General features: G+C 42.2%; 1 protein-coding gene across 5 annotated transcripts in view; it reads right to left on the bottom strand.

The window, feature by feature from the left end:
* Positions 1-17,888, bottom strand: part of LOC110502586 (equilibrative nucleoside transporter 1) — a 65,593-nt gene that overhangs the window by 21,619 nt on the left and 26,086 nt on the right. Inside the window, exons 1-2 of one of the 5 annotated variants that reach the window (XM_036960178.1) lie at positions 9,586-9,727; positions 3,107-3,203 (exon numbers count right to left, since the gene is read on the bottom strand). The exons of 2 other annotated variants lie outside the window; for them this stretch is intronic. The gene's annotated coding sequence lies outside the window, so the exon portion shown is untranslated. Of the gene's footprint in view, positions 1-3,106; positions 3,204-9,585; positions 9,734-17,888 lie in introns of those variants that run through there. 2 more of the 5 variants (XM_036960179.1, XM_021580730.2) reach the window with 2 other exon arrangements.

Raw genomic sequence — 17,888 nt, 5'->3', positions numbered from 1 at the left:
CAGACTGTGTTCTCTGGCTATAGCGTATGGGTCATATGACAAGATGATAAGAACCGCGCTCTTCACCATTTCCCAGAAGTTTATATAGTACTCTTATCACGTGGCGACTGTCATAACTTCATCAAGATTTTAAAAGACATGCTCAGGAACTTGTGTGCAACTCTAGCAAGATGCACACACAGCAGAGCCAGAAAGCAATGACGTGGTGCACATGTCATTCGGGGACCACTTTTGGCTCGTGAGCGCTACTTTCAAAACTACTGCCTAGAAAGTATACAAAAGTACCGGTTAATCTCTTTAAGGGAAAAATCAATACTACTCCTAAGAGAAATGGTCCTATCCAAAATTATCAAAACATTCCTGCAAAGTAGCAACAGATACCTCTTCAAAGAATATTAAATCATCCCCCGTGCATTGGATAAAAAAGGTGTAGCAACAGTATCAATGTTTTTCCACATGGTGCAAGTCATCCCTCTGATTTGTGAGCAGTTTGCGAGCAGTTCTGCTCAGGGGATAAATCTGGTGGAACTATCAGAGCTTCCCCTGCCTTCACCCCACTACCCAAACTGCCTTCACCCCACTACCCAACTTTGGTGACAGGACACACTCCCGCTCACCAACGGACTGACAACTGTTGAGATTAGAAGTTGCTTTGCCCTTGTAGTCACCCTATAAAAAAAGACATGCTCAGGAACTTGTGTGCAACTCTAGCAAGATGCGCACACAGCAGAGCCAGAAAGCAACGCTCCACGGGACATGCTCTGCAAGCATGTACTTCAACCCTTTACAATCCTGTTTAAACAGCCAAATGGTGCACACTCACATTTATCATCCAAAATCAATTTCCTTCCTTTCCAGGGATCTGGTTGCTGAATCTGAAATGGGGTGGATCATCATGTAAAAAACAATGTGGGTTCTCGGAATAGTCTGAGGGCTGGGTATGAGGGTTGGTTTATAACAGTCACGGCTGGGCCTGTAATAGTCTGAGGGCTGGGTATGAGGGTTGGTTTATAACAGTCACGGCTGGGCCTGTAATAGCCTGAGGGCTGGGTATGAGGGTTAGTTTATAACAGTCACGGCTGGGCCTGTAATAGCCTGAGGGCTGGGTATGAGGGTTGGTTTATAACAGTCACGGCTGGGCCTGTAATAGTCTGAGGGCTGGGTATGAGGGTTGGTTTATAACAGTCACGGCTGGGCCTGTAATAGTCTGAGGGCTGGGTATGAGGGTTGGTTTATAACAGTCACGGCTGGGCCTGTAATAGTCTGAGGGCTGGGTATGAGGGTTGGTTTATAACAGTCACGGCTGGGCCTGTAATAGTCTGAGGGCTGGGTATGAGGGTTGGTTTATAACAGTCACGGCTGGGCCTGTAATAGTCTGAGGGCTGGGTATGAGGGTTGGTTTATAACAGTCACGGCTGGGCCTGTAATAGTCTGAGGGCTGGGTATGAGGGTTGGTTTATAACAGTCACGGCTGGGCCTGTAATAGTCTGAGGGCTGGGTATGAGGGTTGGTTTATAACAGTCACGGCTGGGCCTGTAATAGTCTGAGGGCTGGGTATGAGGGTTGGTTTATAACAGTCACGGCTGGGCCTGTAATAGTCTGAGGCCTGGGTATGATGGTTGGTTTATAACAGTCACGGCTGGGCCTGTAATAGCCTGAGGGCTGGGTATGAGGGTTGGTTTATAAAAGTCACGGCTGGGCCTGTAATAGTCTGAGGGCTGGGTATGAGGGTTGGTTTATAACAGTCACGGCTGAGCCTGTAATAGCCTGAGGGCTGGGTATGAGGGTTGGTTTATAACAGTCACGGCTGGGCCTGTAATAGCCTGAGGGCTGGGTATGAGGGTTGGTTTATAACAGTCACGGCTGGGCCTGTAATAGCCTGAGGGCTGGGTATGAGGGTTGGTTTATAACAGTCACGGCTGGGCCTGTAATAGTCTGAGGGCTGGGTATGAGGGTTGGTTTATAACAGTCACGGCTGGGCCTGTAATAGTCTGAGGGCTGGGTATGAGGGTTGGTTTATAACAGTCACGGCTAGGCCTGTAATAGCCTGAGGGCTGGGTATGAGGGTTGGTTTATAACAGTCACGGCTGGGCCTGTAATAGCCTGAGGGCTGGTTTATAACAGTCACGGCTGGGCCTGTAATAGCCTGAGGGCTGGGTATGAGGGTTGGTTTATAACAGTCACGGCTGGGCCTGTAATACCCTGAGGGCTGGGTATGAGGGTTGGTTTATAACAGTCACGGCTGGGCGTGTAATAGCCTGAGGGCTGGGTATGAGGGTTGGTTTATAACAGTCACGGCTGGCTGGGCCTGTAATAGGAGACTGGTACATACGGTACTGTGGAGTGTCTGTGGGTTGCTCATGCAACCAACACACAGCCAGTCACCCTGACAGGCAGCACCTCCAAACATCGAGCCCCTTTATTATGACAGTTGGCTAGGAGTGGTGTGAACATAAAAATCCTATTGATGGCGAGTTCCCAGTAAACTCCCCATTGCTAGTTTCTCTCCTGCTTCGGATGGGGTACTTTGGAAATAAAAGCCTGGGCGAAATATATATTCAGTTCATCAGTTCCACATGACTGAAATAGCATTTAAATCAGCACAGCAGGCCTAGGTAACACAGTTGGAAGTGTTAGATACTTTGACAGACAAAGGCGTGGAGATGAACCCAAGTCTTTGGTCTTTGGCTGAGAGAACAGAGAACATGTTATGAGAAAGCCAGGGAGAAAAAGGAATACTAAAAGTTGGCATGTGTGTATAGTGCAGTTAAATTCAGCTTTGTGCAGATAATTCAGAAGCATGTGATAGTATCAGTGTTCTTTCCCACCTGGACTATAGACACAAAAGCCATTACTGAACTGAAGCTCTTCAAATCCAACTTTATTTTCATAAGCATTTAGGACCGATAGGAAACCTGATGGCATTATTTTCATACCTGGAGGATACTCAACGTTTAACAGCTCATAACCATGCAAAAATACATTATTTAAGCTCAATCCCTTTTGATAAATGTATCCTTTGTATACTACCTAAACTGACAACATATTAAACCTACTAGTTGATATTCTGGTTAATTATAGACTTCAAAAGGTTGGTGGCAGTTACCTCTGAAGAGTGGAAGGCAGGTGAGCAGTGCACTGTGGTGCCTAACCAAAGCAATGTCCTTTCCTTTGGCCACAGACAGGAGAACTGAAAAGAAAAGCTGCTCACAGAAAAGGAATACCAGGGTCACCAATGGCATTGATTTCAATTACCCTCCCTTTTTGCTACCAATTATTTCCTGCCCCTAAAAAAAATACTAATTGAGCAATGCTACTCTATTTAGCTAAATGTTGAAATAAAAATTAACTGTGTGGCACTCTTTTGTCTGTGAAGCCATTTCACGCAGGAGTGAAACGCTGTTGCTGTCTGTTTTAGCTCACTCAGTTTAGCTGCAGTTCATCAGCTGCTCATTGGCAGTTCTTGCTACAACAAAGAAGCCATTCTTGTGCTCCACAGCCAGGACTGTCAGGATGACACAGAAATAGCACTGACACATGTGAACGACAGCACGCACAACGACAAGCGAGGAAACACTGGGCTAACCATGCTTCTATTGTTAGCCATGCTATTAGAACAGGGTTTCCCCAAACTTGGTCCTGGGGGCACGTTTTGGCTTTTGCCTTAGCACTAGACAGCCGACTCAAACAATCAAAGGTTGATGATGAGTTGGTTATTTGAATCAGCTGTGTAGTGTTAGGGCAAGAACCAAAACGTGCACGGGCGGGAGCATGATGACCGAGTTTGGGAAACCCTGCTATAGAAGACTTGGCTATGGTCTATAGACAACTCTTTTGGGAATCATTTAAAGTAATGTTTGTCATGATCAATACACAATTATAAACTGGGTGGTTCGAGCCCTGAATGCAGATTGGCTAACGGTCATGTTATATCAGACATATACCACGGGTATGACAAAACATTTATTTTTACTGTTCTAATTGCATTACTAACGAGTTTATAATAGCAATAAGGCACTTCTGGGGTTTGCTAAGGGCTGCGTCGTGCTTAAGAACCACCCTTAACCGTGGTATATTGGCCATATACCACACCCCCACACTTTGCGACCTTTTGCCACATTTCAGGCTTCAAACATAAAGATATAAAACTGTATTTTTTTGTGAATAATCAACAACAAGTGGGACACAATCATGAAGTGGAACAACATTTATTGGATATTTCAAACTTTTTTAACAAATCAAAAACTGAAAAATTGGGTGTGCAAAATTATTCAGCCCCCTTAAGTTAATACTTTGTAGCGCCACCTTTTGCTGCGATTACAGCTGTAAGTCGCTTGGGGTATGTCTCTATCAGTTTTGCACATCGAGAGACTGACATTTTTTCCCATTCCTCCTTGCAAAACAGCTCGAGCTCAGTGAGGTTGGATGGAGAGCATTTGTGAACAGCAGTTTTCAGTTCTTTCCACAGATTCTCGATTGGATTCAGGTCTGGACTTTGACTTGGCCATTCTAACACCTGGATATGTTTATTTTTTAACCATTCCATTGTAGATTTTGCTTTATGTTTTGGATCATTGTCTTGTTGGAAGACAAATCTCCGTCCCAGTCTCAGGTCTTTTGCAGACTCCATCAGGTTTTCTTCCAGAATGGTCCTGTATTTGGCTCCATCCATCTTCCCATCAATTTTAACCATCTTCCCTGTCCCTGCTGAAGAAAAGCAGGCCCAAACCATGATGCTGCCACCACCATGTTTGACAGTGGAGATAGTGTGTTCAGGGTGATGAGCTGTGTTGCTTTTACGCCAAACATAACGTTTTGCATTGTTGCCAAAAAGTTCAATTTTGGTTTCATCTGACCAGAGCACCTTCTTCCACATGTTTGGTGTGTCTCCCAGGTGGCTTGTGGCAATCTTTAAACAACACTTTTTATGGATATCTTTAAGAAATGGCTTTCTTCTTGCCACTCTTCCATAAAGGCCAGATTTGTGCAATATACGACTGATTGTTGTCCTATGGACAGAGTCTCCCACCTCAGCTGTAGATCTCTGCAGTTCATCCAGAGTGATCATGGGCCTCTTGGCTGCATCTCTGATCAGTCTTCTCCTTGTATGAGCTGAAAGTTTAGAGGGACGGCCAGGTCTTGGTAGATTTGCAGTGGTCTGATACTCCTTCCATTTCAATATTATCGCTTGCACAGTGCTCCTTGGGATGTTTAAAGCTTGGGAAATCTTTTTGTATCCAAATCCGGCTTTAAACTTCTTCACAACAGTATCTCGGACCTGCCTGGTGTGTTCCTTGTTCTTCATGATGCTCTCTGCGCTTTTAACGGACCTCTGAGACTATCACAGTGCAGGTGCATTTATACGGAGACTTTATTACACACAGGTGGATTGTATTTATCATCATTAGTCATTTAGGTCAACATTGGATCATTCAGAGATCCTCACTGAACTTCTGGAGAGAGTTTGCTGCACTGAAAGTAAAGGGGCTGAATAATTTTGCACGCCCAATTTTTCAGTTTTTGATTTGTTAAAAAGGTTTGAAATATCCAATAAATGTCGTTCCACTTCATCATTGTGTCCCACTTGTTGTTGATTCTTCACAAAAAAATACAGTTTTATATCTTTATGTTTGAAGCCTGAAATGTGGCAAAAGGTCGCAAAGTTCAAGGGGGCCGAATACTTTCGCAAGGCACTGTATCTACACTATACAAGCAGTATTTAGTTAACATAAATCTCCCCTTTTTATGGTGTTATTTAAGTTACGCTTGTATGTGTTGTTTTTCTCTTCCCTTTCAGAAATAGAGTACATTTAGCTGACCAGCTCACAGGAAGGACAGGAAGAGGAGAGGAGTTGTCTGGTTGTTTTGACCTCCCTCATTGTACCTTTCTTTTCACACACGTCAGTTCCGTTTAAATTCAGTCAATTCATAAAGTAATTTGTTTATAAAGTCTTAGGATAGCATTCATTATTAGTGTTACATAGATTTCTGAATTGACAGAATTGAAACTCATACAACGGAGAATTCACAGATGCTCTTGTTGGTCTCTTACAAGACTAAAGGTGAATACATTTATTTCATTTAAAACCACTTGAAAACCAGGGTGTTGAAACTGTTTGCTAAGTTATGTTCCATCGACTGGTCCATGACGTCCAGGGGCCATTTGTTTGTTTTAGCTGTGTTATGGCTACACATTTTATTTTTTTCAGCGACAGAGAGACACACACACACACACACACACACCTCTTCGTACCTCAGATCCAGTGCCCTGCCCTCTCTCTCTTTATGGCCATGTCTGAAGTTCCCATACTACGTCTAGGCTTTATGAGTAGTCCCTGTATCGGTCTGCAGTTGTGCCAAAAATACATGCTCTTGTTGTTCTGTTACAGGTTACACATACATTTATTTTTACACGCACATACACAACACACATACTTGTCATGTTCTTTCCTGTACTTGAATACTTATTAAATTATGTTTTCATAGTCAGTTGTTTCAGTTGTTTATTCATATCTCATTTAGACTTAATCTGCTTATTTCTTCCCTACACCTTTGCAGATCTAAAACAAGATGAAAGTAAAAACACATTCTCTTAATAATTCGTTTTTTCCCCACCTGTATTTTGTCAGGCCAGTGAACATGGTGGTAAACTGTACTATTTATATGGACCCTAGGTTACCTAGGTTACCCTTTCCCTTTGTTATCATACTAACTGTATGTCTTATAACCTTAATTAGTGCTCCCGCTCACCTGGTGTACCATGCCAGGTGTGTATAATACTGACGTTAATGGGAGAGGGAAGGGGTTAAGGTGTGGTCTTTACTCCCACATTTCACTTAAATATAACTTCCAAATGAAGAGAGACAATGACACAAAGTAATCTGGGAAAAAAATTCAATTTTATGGACAACGGTGGATGGTTCTTAAAATAACCTTTGTGTTAGGGCACTCTTAAAAGAGCAGTTTCACTCCACGGCATACTGCCATGGGACTTCACCTGCTGGTGATGACAAGTAGGTGGTCAGCTTCTCCATCACCTGGAGTGCCTGTCTGGGGGCGTTGTTGGCACCTGCCCTGGTGACATCAGGTAGGTGACCATTTGGCGTGCCCATCTCCATCCGGAGCAACTCCTGGAATGACCTCCGCAGGTAGTTATAGAGAACACATGTGGCCTTCACGCAGGCATTGACATTTGAGGGGCTGAGACCAAGCACTCACCAATACATTCTCCACCGGGCTGCCAGAATCCCAAAGGCGCATTCAACAACTAACCTTGCCCTGGACAGTCGTTTGTTAAAGATCCTTAAAGGCTTTGGCAATGGCAACTGGTCTCCAGCGTAGGGCCTCATGAGGTTGGGCCTTAAAGGGAAGGCCTCGTCGCAGACGAAGAAATGGGGAACAGGTCCCAGGTCTTCAGCTCCAGGGAGTGATGCAGGTGGTGGAATCTCCAGGATGCCATCATGAAGTTCCTGGCCGAAGGCAGAGTCCCGGAGGGTCCCACCATCACTTCCCTTGCCGTAAGCACCAACAACACAGAAATGGCATCTGCAACAGCCAAGAGTACAACTTAATATGTACCGTTGTTGTAGAATTGCGAGCCTGAATTACTACATGTTTCCCGTCAATGGAGCCAAGACCGTTGGGGAAATTCCACCTCTCCAGGAACTCAGCAGCGATGGCCCACCAGTCTTCCTCCTTGGTGACAGGCATGTATTCACCAACCAGACAGTCTAAAATGGCTTGCGCCACAGAGGAGACAATGCCTGCCACCGTGGACCGTCCAACTCGGAAGCTGAATCCAATGGTCCTGTAGGAGTCCCCTGTTGCCAAGAATCTAAAATATAATTCCAAATAATGATCAATATTGTGTGTAACTTGAATTCCACCCACATATGATATGTACTCATATAGCTACCACATTACTGTTTATTATGCTCTACTAATTATATTGTAATACTCATCAACCATCATTAACAATGCCTTGAAACAGTACAATTCAGTCTATGACTATATCATTAAACTGTAGCTCAGGCCAACTCTACTCTTAGAAAGAGTGGTACTATCTACTTAAAAGGGTTCTCCGGCTGTCCCCATAGTAGAACCCTTTTTGGTGCCAGGTAGAACCCTTTTGGTTCCAAGTAGAACTCTATTGGGTTCCATGTATAACCTATTCCCCAAAGGGTTATACCTGGAACCAAAAAGGGTTATCCTATGTGGAAAGCAGAAGGACACTTTTGGAACCTTTTTCTCTAAGAGTGTATGTGAGTCCAATAAGAATGTAATGAATGACTAACTGTCTTGAACAACAATGGGTCCTGGAGAAGACTAGCCTACCTTCATCAGGGCTTTCTTTTCATTTGGTAACATTGAATAATTAAAAAAGGATTATAAACCAACTTCTGGAAAAGTTATAGTCCTAATGAACATTCTGTAAAAGTACATCTGATGTCAATAAGGACTATTAACTAGAGCCCTTTAGCTAGCTAGGTTGCACATAAAAACAATGTATCCAATATCAATCAATTATGGTATCAAAGGCTTTAAAAATGTACTTGAATGTAGCTTACCGGAGACAAATCGCCAGGCGTTCAACGGCTGGTGGACTCCCGAAGTTGGTATCCACCCGGGCGATCCTGGCTCCAACCATCTGGAGCAGATGATCGAACTGGCTTTGGTCCAGACGAAAGTAACGTCGGAATTCCTCTCCAAACAGTCAAAGCTCTTGAATGAGACGGTGGAACTCCCCTGCCTGCTTTCAGGACTTTAATCATATCTGGACCCAAACAGACCTGCGCTTTTGGCGGGGCTGGTCCCGGTCCAACAGCGCGATCAAGACCACCTTCCTCAACGTTGGTCTCATTGTTGAAAGAGCCTACTCTGCTATCTTGACTGCATTTTGGTGGGAAATTATATTATAGGCTCTCATAATTAATTTGTGGATGTCATCGAATAAATAATATACTTGGCAAATAAATGAATAAAACATGTAAAGAGACTGTACAGTCTAACTGTTTTTATTATGTTATCCCACATGTTTTTACTGGATATGTGTGCAACAAAAATTCAACATTCACATTTTGCTACTTTCTGTCAAGTAAGTCTACACATACAATTTGATGCATACGTTCGATAAATCCAGCGTATGCACCACACAGAACGCACTACAACTGCCCTGCAACGCAATGCTGAAAGGCAAACGTTCATTGGAAATGAATGTACTCCTGGTGTATCGAAACGCAAAGCACAGTTGGTGTGTTCGAAGCGTAAAAGCTGGCACTAAATTGAAATCCAAATCACGACGAAGAGTTTCCTCCAACAAACATAAGCGTTTGTCAGCACCAAGGCGCAGAAAAAAAGGTATAAAAACCCGAACAAAATTACAATGTAAGAGAATGTTTCAGCTAACCGTTGCTAACCGTTGCCATCACTCATTCGTAAACAATAAATTGTAGCCTAATCGGACGCTATACAAGTTACTGCAATATTTTACTCATTTGTAAACTATTCTACAACTGAGCTATGAATGTATAAGTAGTTTTCAACAAAATGTTAAACAGTTCAATTCTATTTCTACTGGAACAATACCTTAGCGCGAGAAGAAGAGTACCAGTAGTCTGTCCTCAACCCGGTCAAAATTCAGGATGTAGTGAGGAGCCGCACATGCATCCCCCCAACTCGTGACATGCAGCTGCACTGATTGATGGCAGAGTGGTTCCCAAACTTTTTTTAAAAGAAACTTAGTCAGGTTTTCCTCTCGTCGTGTCAGTCATTGCAGACCCAAGAGTGCTATTTATAACTTGTCAGAAATGTCCAGTTTAATTTGCCCATGCCAGCTAACGTTTTTTTAGGCCATTGATTTAGTTGTAATGTTTGAGCCACTCATATCACATGAGCACACAAGACATGGCTAAATGTGTAGAATTACAGGACATTTGCTTTAAAACTGCACAATATTGTCTAAATTGACACAGATATTTCAAACTTAAAAGTAATAAAGAAGACTTCTACAATGCAGTCACCGAGAGATTCACCCTGAAAGACGGATGAATGGGCAGAAGGTAGCCTAAAGTTAGTGGTTAAGGGTGGCCAATAACCAAAAGGTTGCAGGTTCAAATCCCAGAGTCGGCTAGGTGAAAAATCTCAATGTGCCCTGGAGCGAGGCACTTAACCCTAATTGCTCCGGTAAGTCTCTCTGGATAAGAGCATCTGCTAAATGACTAAAATGTAAAGCAATGGACTTCATTTACAAGTTAAAGGGAAATTCTCCCACTTTTCAACATCATATTCATTATCCCCAGGACAATAACAGGTTCTACATATGTGAAAACGGACGTTTCAATGATCTGTAGTTAAAAATTAAAAATGTCCTAAAAAAATGCGTATTTTTTACATCATAGGGTAGGATTAAAAAGTAAGAAATACTGTGATTTTCTATATCTGCAGTTTCTAGCCAGAGGGAGGGTATTTTCTTGCTCCCCATGTCACTGTGAATTTCATGAAGTTGAAAATCACTTTTTTTTGTTTTAACTTTTGATGATGTCATCGGGTAGAACTTTCTAACTTTATATTTCTTTCTACAAAATCTAGTCATGCGCCGCTTTCACATATGTAGACACTGGCGTTGTGCTGTAGATAATGAAAATGAGCTGGTAAAGTTGCCCTTTAAGGCAGGTCTAAATGCCTTTTTTTAGGGTTAGACTACTGTTGAATGAACATGAGAAGAACAGTGCTGTTGTCCATTCAGGACCATATAGTTAACCTGTAGGCTATCAGATGAGCGGCCACTGAAGTATGTGTAAAATGAGTAAGCTCAAGTAAGCTGTTCTAATTGAAATCGGCCTTCATCACATTGGGGAGATGTCGAGGTCAGTGAAACCCTTGGTGAGGACCAACGGCCTTGCAGTTTTATTCACTATGTCCACATCTATGTTTATGCTAGAGAGCGAGCAAAAGTATTTGTGGTTGAACAAACAGACTTATCATTCCTCTTTATCCAAATAAGAAAGGCACAATCACAAATGGCAAATGTGAAACCATCTGCTTCGATGGAGTCCTCGCCAAAAACCTGAGAGTGTTGAACTGCCATAGTACAAGCTTGGCTGAGCATGCACAGGATCTACACGAACTAAATCACTCTATTTTATGTCTTGATAGTGGATGATGTTTAATCATTGCCCATTATCCAGCAATCAAACGAGTTGAAGAAAGAATGAACGATGAAAGACCTCCCATTGGGACAGTTTACACAAAACTACATGGAGTGCAGAGTATAGGGCCCCCACACTCAACTGGCGGACCATGGTCCGGAACCGGACCCAGAAGGGGTCAATGTGGACCACAGGTCCCGACTACAAGTTTTTTTTTGTGTGTGAGGGGGGGGGGGGGGGGATCTCGGTCGGAATTCAATCTCTGGTATCATATAAACACACACAGGACATGGGAACATTTGTACAATTGCAGAAAATTAGCTTTAAAACAGAAAATAAAATAAAACGCCCCATGGCAATATGTGTAGAATTGCAGAAAATTCACTTTCAAACTGCTAAAATGTCTGCCAACAAGAGGGTTGTGTAAAACATGGGTTGTGAGGTGGGGGTTTGTTACTATGGCAATAAATTACAATAATATTGAGTACCCTGGTGTAGGGTATGTCCAATAACATTATCTCATTACATAAAACATTTTTTCTTGTTCTCCAGTTGCATCAAGTTTCGCGTGGACTTGGGTTGATGGGTATCACTATGTTGGGTTTGTGTGTGTCACAAATTCTACATTTCATGTCTGATTGATTTGATTGGCAGCAACACATACAGTTGAAGTCGGAAGTTTACATACACCTTAGCCAAATACATTTAAACTCAGTTTTTCACAATTCCTGACATTTAATCCTAGTAAACATTCCCTGTCTTAGGTCAGTTAGGATCACAACTTTATTTTAAGAATGTGAAATTTCAGAATAATAGTAGAGAGAATGATTTATTTCAGCTTTTATTTCTTTCATCACATTCCCAGTGGATCAGAAGTTTACATACACTCATTTAGTATTTGGTAGCAATGCCTTTAAATTGTTTAACTTGGGTCAAACATTTCGGGTAGCCTTCCACAAGCTTCCCAATAAGTTGGGTGAATTTTGGCCCATTCCTCCTGACAGCGCTGGTGTAACTGAGTCAGGTTTGTAGACCTCCTTGCTCACACACGCCTTCTCAGTTCTGCCACATATTTTCTATAGGATTGAGGTCAGGGCTTTGTGATGGCCACTCCAATACCTTGACTTTGTTGTCCTTAAGCCATTTTGCCACAACTTTGGAAGTGTGCTTGGGGTAATTGTCCATTTGGAAGACCCATTTGCGACCAAGCTTTAACTTGGTTTAACTTAACTGATGTCTTGAGATGTTGCTTCAATATAGCCACGTAATCTATTTTGTGATGTTCACCAGTCCCTCCTGCAGCAAAGCACCCCCACAACATGATGCTACCAACCCTGTGCTTCACGGTTGGGATGGTGTTCTTCGCCTTGCAAGCGTCCCCATTTTTCCTACAAACCTATCTATGGTCATTATGGCCAAACAGTTCTATTTTTTGTTTCAACAGACCAGAGGACATTTCTCCAAAAAGTACGATGTTTGTCCCCATGTGCAGTTGCAAACCGTAGTCTGGCTTTTTTATGGCGGTTTTGGAGCAGTGGCTTCTTCCTTGCCGAGCGGCCTTTCGGGTTATGTCGATATAGGACTTGTTTTACGGTGGATATAGATACTTTTGTATCCGTTTCCTCCAGCATCTTCACAAGGTCCTTTGCCGTTGTTCTGGGATTGGTTTGCACTTTTCGCACCAAAGTACATTCATCTCTAGGAGATCGACCGCGTCTCCTTCCTGAGCGGTATGACGGCTGCGTGGTCCCATGGTGTTTATACTTGCATACTATTGTTTGTACAGATGAACGCGGTACCTTCAGGCGTTTGGAAATTGCTCCCAAGGATGAACCAGACGTGTGGAGGTCTACAATTTGTTTTCTGAGGTCTTGGCTGATTTATTTTGATTTTACCATGATGTCAAGCAAAGAGGCACTGAGTTTGAAGGTAGGCTTTGAAATACATCCACAGGTACACCTCCAATTGACTCAAATGATGTCAATTAGCCTATCAGAAGCTTCTAAAGCCATGACATAATTTTCTGGAATTTTCCAAACTGTTTAAATGCACAGTCAACTTAGTGTATGTAAACTTCTGACCCACTGGAATTGTGATACAGTGAATTATAAGTGAAATAATCTGTCTGTAAACAATTGTTGTAAAAATGACTTGTGTCATGCACAATGTAGATGTCCTAACCGACTTGCCAAAACTATAGTTTGTTAACAAAACATTTGTGGAGTGGTTGAAAAACTAGTTTTAATGACTCCAACCTTAGTGTATGTAAACTTCCGACTTCAACTGTACATCTGTGTCAGTCGATCACGAGACCATGAAATAAAGTGACACATACAATGCATTCGGAGTATTCAGACCCCTTAACTTTTTCTAAATTTTCTTACGTTATAGCCCGGAGTTTTTCCCCTCATGAATCTACACACAATATTCCATAATGACAAAGCAAAAACAGATTTTTAGAACTGTTTGCAAATGTATTAAAAATAAAAAACGATCACATTTACATAAGTATTCAGACCCTTTACTCAGTACTTTGTTAAAGCACCTTTGGCAGCAATCGAGTCTTAGGTATGACGTTATGAGCTTGGCACACCTGTATTTGGGGAGTTTTTCCCCATTCTTCTCTGCAGATCCTCTCAAGCTCTGCCAGGTTAGATGGGGAGCATCGCTGCACAGCTATTTTCAGGTCTCTCCAGAGATGTTCGATGGGGTTCAAGTCCGGACTCTTGCTGGGCCACTCAAGGACATTCAGAGACTTGCCCCGAAGCCACTCTTGCGTTGTCTTGGCTGTGCTTAGGGTCATTGTCCTGTTGGAAGGTGAACCTTCACCCCAGTGAGGTCCTGAGAGCTCTGGAGCAGGTTTTCATCAAGGATCTCTTTACTTTGCTCTGTTCATCTTTCCCTCAATCCTGACTAGTCTCCCAGTCCCTGCCACTGCAAAACATCCCCACATCATGATGCTGCCACCACCATGCTTTACCGTAGGGATGGTGCCAGGTTTCCTCCAAGACGTGACGCTTGGCATTCAGGCCAAAGAGTTCAATCTTGGTTTCATCAGACCAGAGAATCTTGTTTCTCATGGTCTGAGAGTCTCTTTAAGTGCCTTTTGGCAAACTCCAAGCGGGCTGTCATGTGCCTTTTACTGAGGAGTGGCTTCCGTCTGGGCATAAAGGCCTACCATAAAGGCCTGATTGGTGGTGCTGCAGAGATGATTGTCCTTCTGGAAGGTTCACCTATCTCCACGAGTGACCATCGGGTTCTTCGTTACCTCCCTGACCAAGACCCTTCTCCCCAGATTGCTCAGTTTGGCCGGGCGGCTAGCTCTAGGAAGAGTCTCGGTGGTTCCAAACTTATTCCATTTAAGAATGAAGGAGGCCACTGTGTTCTTGGGGACCGTCAATGCTACAGAAATGTTGTGGTACCTTTCCCCAGATCTGTGCCTTGACACAATCCTGTCTCGGAGCGCTTCGGACAATTATTTCGCCCTCGTGGCTTGGTTTTTGCTCTGACATGCACTGTCAACTGTGGGACCTTATATAGACAGGTATCTGCCTTTCCAAATCATGTCCAATCAATTGAATTGACCACAGGTGGACTCCAATCAAGCTGTAGAAACATCTCAAGAATGATCAATGGAAACAGGATGCACCGGAGCTCACTTTCGAGTCTCATAGCAAAGGGTCTGAATACTTATGTAAATAAGGTATCTGTTTTTTTATTTTTAATACATTTGCAAACATGTCTAAACCTGTTTTCGCTCAGTCATTATGGGGTAGTGTGTAGATTGATGAGGGGAAAAAATTATTTAATCCATTTCAGAATAAAGCTGTAATGTAACAAAATGAGGAAAAAGTATAGGACTGAATACTTTCCAAATGCACTGAAGCTTTGAGTCTAAATGTAGCACTCTGACTGACCTTTTCTTTGGACAACACTATAAAGCATTACTCTAAGTGTTGTTTTCCAAATACTCTCTAGATTGTCTGCTGTGGATGTTAAATTTGTATGTTTGAATGGAATTGGCTGAAGCATTGTTTATGTTCGGCTTTGACAGTATGCATCTGGATATGCTGAGCGTGAGACTGTTGTTTGCTCTTATGTTCCAACTGCATTCACCCACACCCTGTCTAGTCTAAAATAAGGCTGCTGGGGTTTGGACACAGACCATCGGAGGAGTTGTAGTCTGGCAACTTCCACTCAATACACACCCCAGATCCCAAACCCATGAAGGAGTTGGGCTGGCTGATGGATACTCCAAAACCAGTCCTCTAAATGGTACGTCGTCGCCCAACACCATATTACACTTTATAGAAGTAGACCTGATTACATTCATGAAACAAGCACAAAATGAAGATTTTTGTCTCATATAATATTTGTCTCTGTCACGCCAACCTCGGCCACGTGTTTTTTTTATTTCCTCCAGGAGCAAAAACTCACTCCGCACACAGAGCAGAACAGCTCTGACTGTATTTTTCCAGGGCCGTAGTACAGGAAAGAGTGGCAGGGTTAGACCTGTGGTGGTTGTCTACATTTGTACATCTTGTCCTGCCACCCCCTTTCCATTTATTCCATTACTCGACCAGTCAACAAACTGTATTCTGGTCAGTAACCCCATCTTATATTCAATCATGATGTGTCAAGATGTTTGTTTACCAAAATTGGTTTGAATTCTGGCTGATGTCATCTACCCATTTTAGTAACGACAGGCAATAATATGCAAATACGAAAGTAAACATGTCTATTCTATAACTGTTGAATTTGTGGCACAAAAATAAATAAAAAACATTCACAAAAAAGGGTGGAAGTGGTGTTTTTGACCAAATACTGGAATTATTATTTTTTATTATGAAAATGTATGTGCTCACTACTGTAAGTCGCTCTGGATAAGTGACTAAAATGTAAATATAAAAATTTAAGACTGAGAACCGAAACAAATTCCAGGGGAAAGCCTTTTTAACTCTTAGTTGAGAGAGCTCTGAACCCCATGTAGGATTAGAGGCTTTGTGGGGAGCAAAGCACAGAGTACGGGATACATGCTCACAATAATGCGATTTTTGTGGATAGCCAGAATAATATAATCATTTTATTTAAAACATTTACAAGCTTTGCAAGAAGAACGAATTCCCTAACAATCCTGTTTAAATCCTGACACATCTAAAATCAGTATGTGAAAAGTACCTCATTCCGAATTTACTTCACTCGCGCTGAAGAGGGAGGCTCGCTCACATGCGCAGATCAAATTCACAGATGGAACGCTGATTAAGATGTTTACACGTCCTAATAATTTGAAAGCTCAGAAAAGGTGTTTTAAATCGGCATATGCTTACTTCGATTTTGGCCTTACACTGATTAAAATAAAGAGAGTAAGGTGTTTAAATAACTATTGCATAATCTGCCATAATCAGTTTATTATCAAATTATTACTGTGCATGTAAACATACTCAGTGTCACCAACACTGTGATTAACCTATGAACTGCTAAAGAAGTTTAAACAAAGACAGCACTAGGCAACCTGGTCTCAGAGCATTTTGTATTATTCTGTACGGAAATCTGAGACACTTCATTTAGTATGATACGTTATATTGCATATGGTATGTATTCATTTTTTTATTTGAATTTTCGATTTGACCTTTTATTTAAAGGCCTATGAACAGTGGGTTAACTGCCTTGTTCAGGGGCAGAACGACAGATTTTTACCACGTTAGCTCGGGGATTCAATCTAGCAACCTTTCGGCTACTAGTCTAACCACTAGGCTACCTGCCGCCCCAATGGATGTCCATCACCCATTTCGTATGATATGTTACGAATTACAATTCATATAATATGTAACGAATTTGCTAAACGTACAATGTGTTACAAATTTACTAAACATGCTATATGTTATGACGTTGCAAAACGTATAATATGTCACAAATTATAGCTTGCAAATGGTAGCTAGGGTAAGGGTTAAGGTTAGGGTTAGGGGAAAGGTTAGCTAACATGCTAAGTTGTTGCAAAGTAGCTAAAAAGTAGTAAGTAGCTGAAAAGTTGCTAAAATGCTAAAGTTGTCTGTGAACAGATTTGAACTCGCAACCTTTGGTTCGCTAGATGTTCGCGTTATATGCACACCCATCAGTCCCGACCAACCATCCTACTTTTAGTTTTTGCCTTAAGTAACCATATGTCTTATACAGTTGGAAGTCGGGAGTTTACATACACCTTACCCAAATACATTTAAACTCAGTTCTTCACAAATCCTGACATTTAATCCTAGTAAAAATTCCCTATCTAAGGTCAGTTAGGATCACCACTTTTATTTTAAGGATGTGAAATGTCAGAATAATAGTAGAGCGAATTTTTTATTTCAGCTTTTATTTCTTTCATTACATTCCCAGTAGGTCAGAAGTTCACATACACTCAATTAGTATTTGGTAGCGTTGCCTTTAAATTGTTTAACTTGGGTCAAACGTTTTGGGTAGCCTTCCACAAGCTTCCCACAATAAGTTGGGTGAATTTTGGCCCATTCCTCCTGACAGAGCTGGTGTAACTGAGTCAGGTTTGTAGACCTCCTTGCTCGCACATGCTTTTTTCAGTTGTTATGCCGACAAATCTTCTATAGGATTGAGGTCAGAGCTTTGTGATGGCCACTCCAATACCTTGACTTTGTTGTCCTTAAGCCATTTTGCCACAACTTTGGAAGTATGCTTGGGGTCATTGCCCATTTGGAAGACCCATTTGCGACCAAGCTTTAACTTCCTGAC

The sequence above is a fragment of the Oncorhynchus mykiss genome, chromosome 23 (genome assembly GCF_013265735.2).
Source record: "Oncorhynchus mykiss isolate Arlee chromosome 23, USDA_OmykA_1.1, whole genome shotgun sequence".
Taxonomy (NCBI): domain Eukaryota; kingdom Metazoa; phylum Chordata; class Actinopteri; order Salmoniformes; family Salmonidae; genus Oncorhynchus; species Oncorhynchus mykiss.
This window is presented reverse-complemented; position numbering and strand designations above follow the sequence as displayed.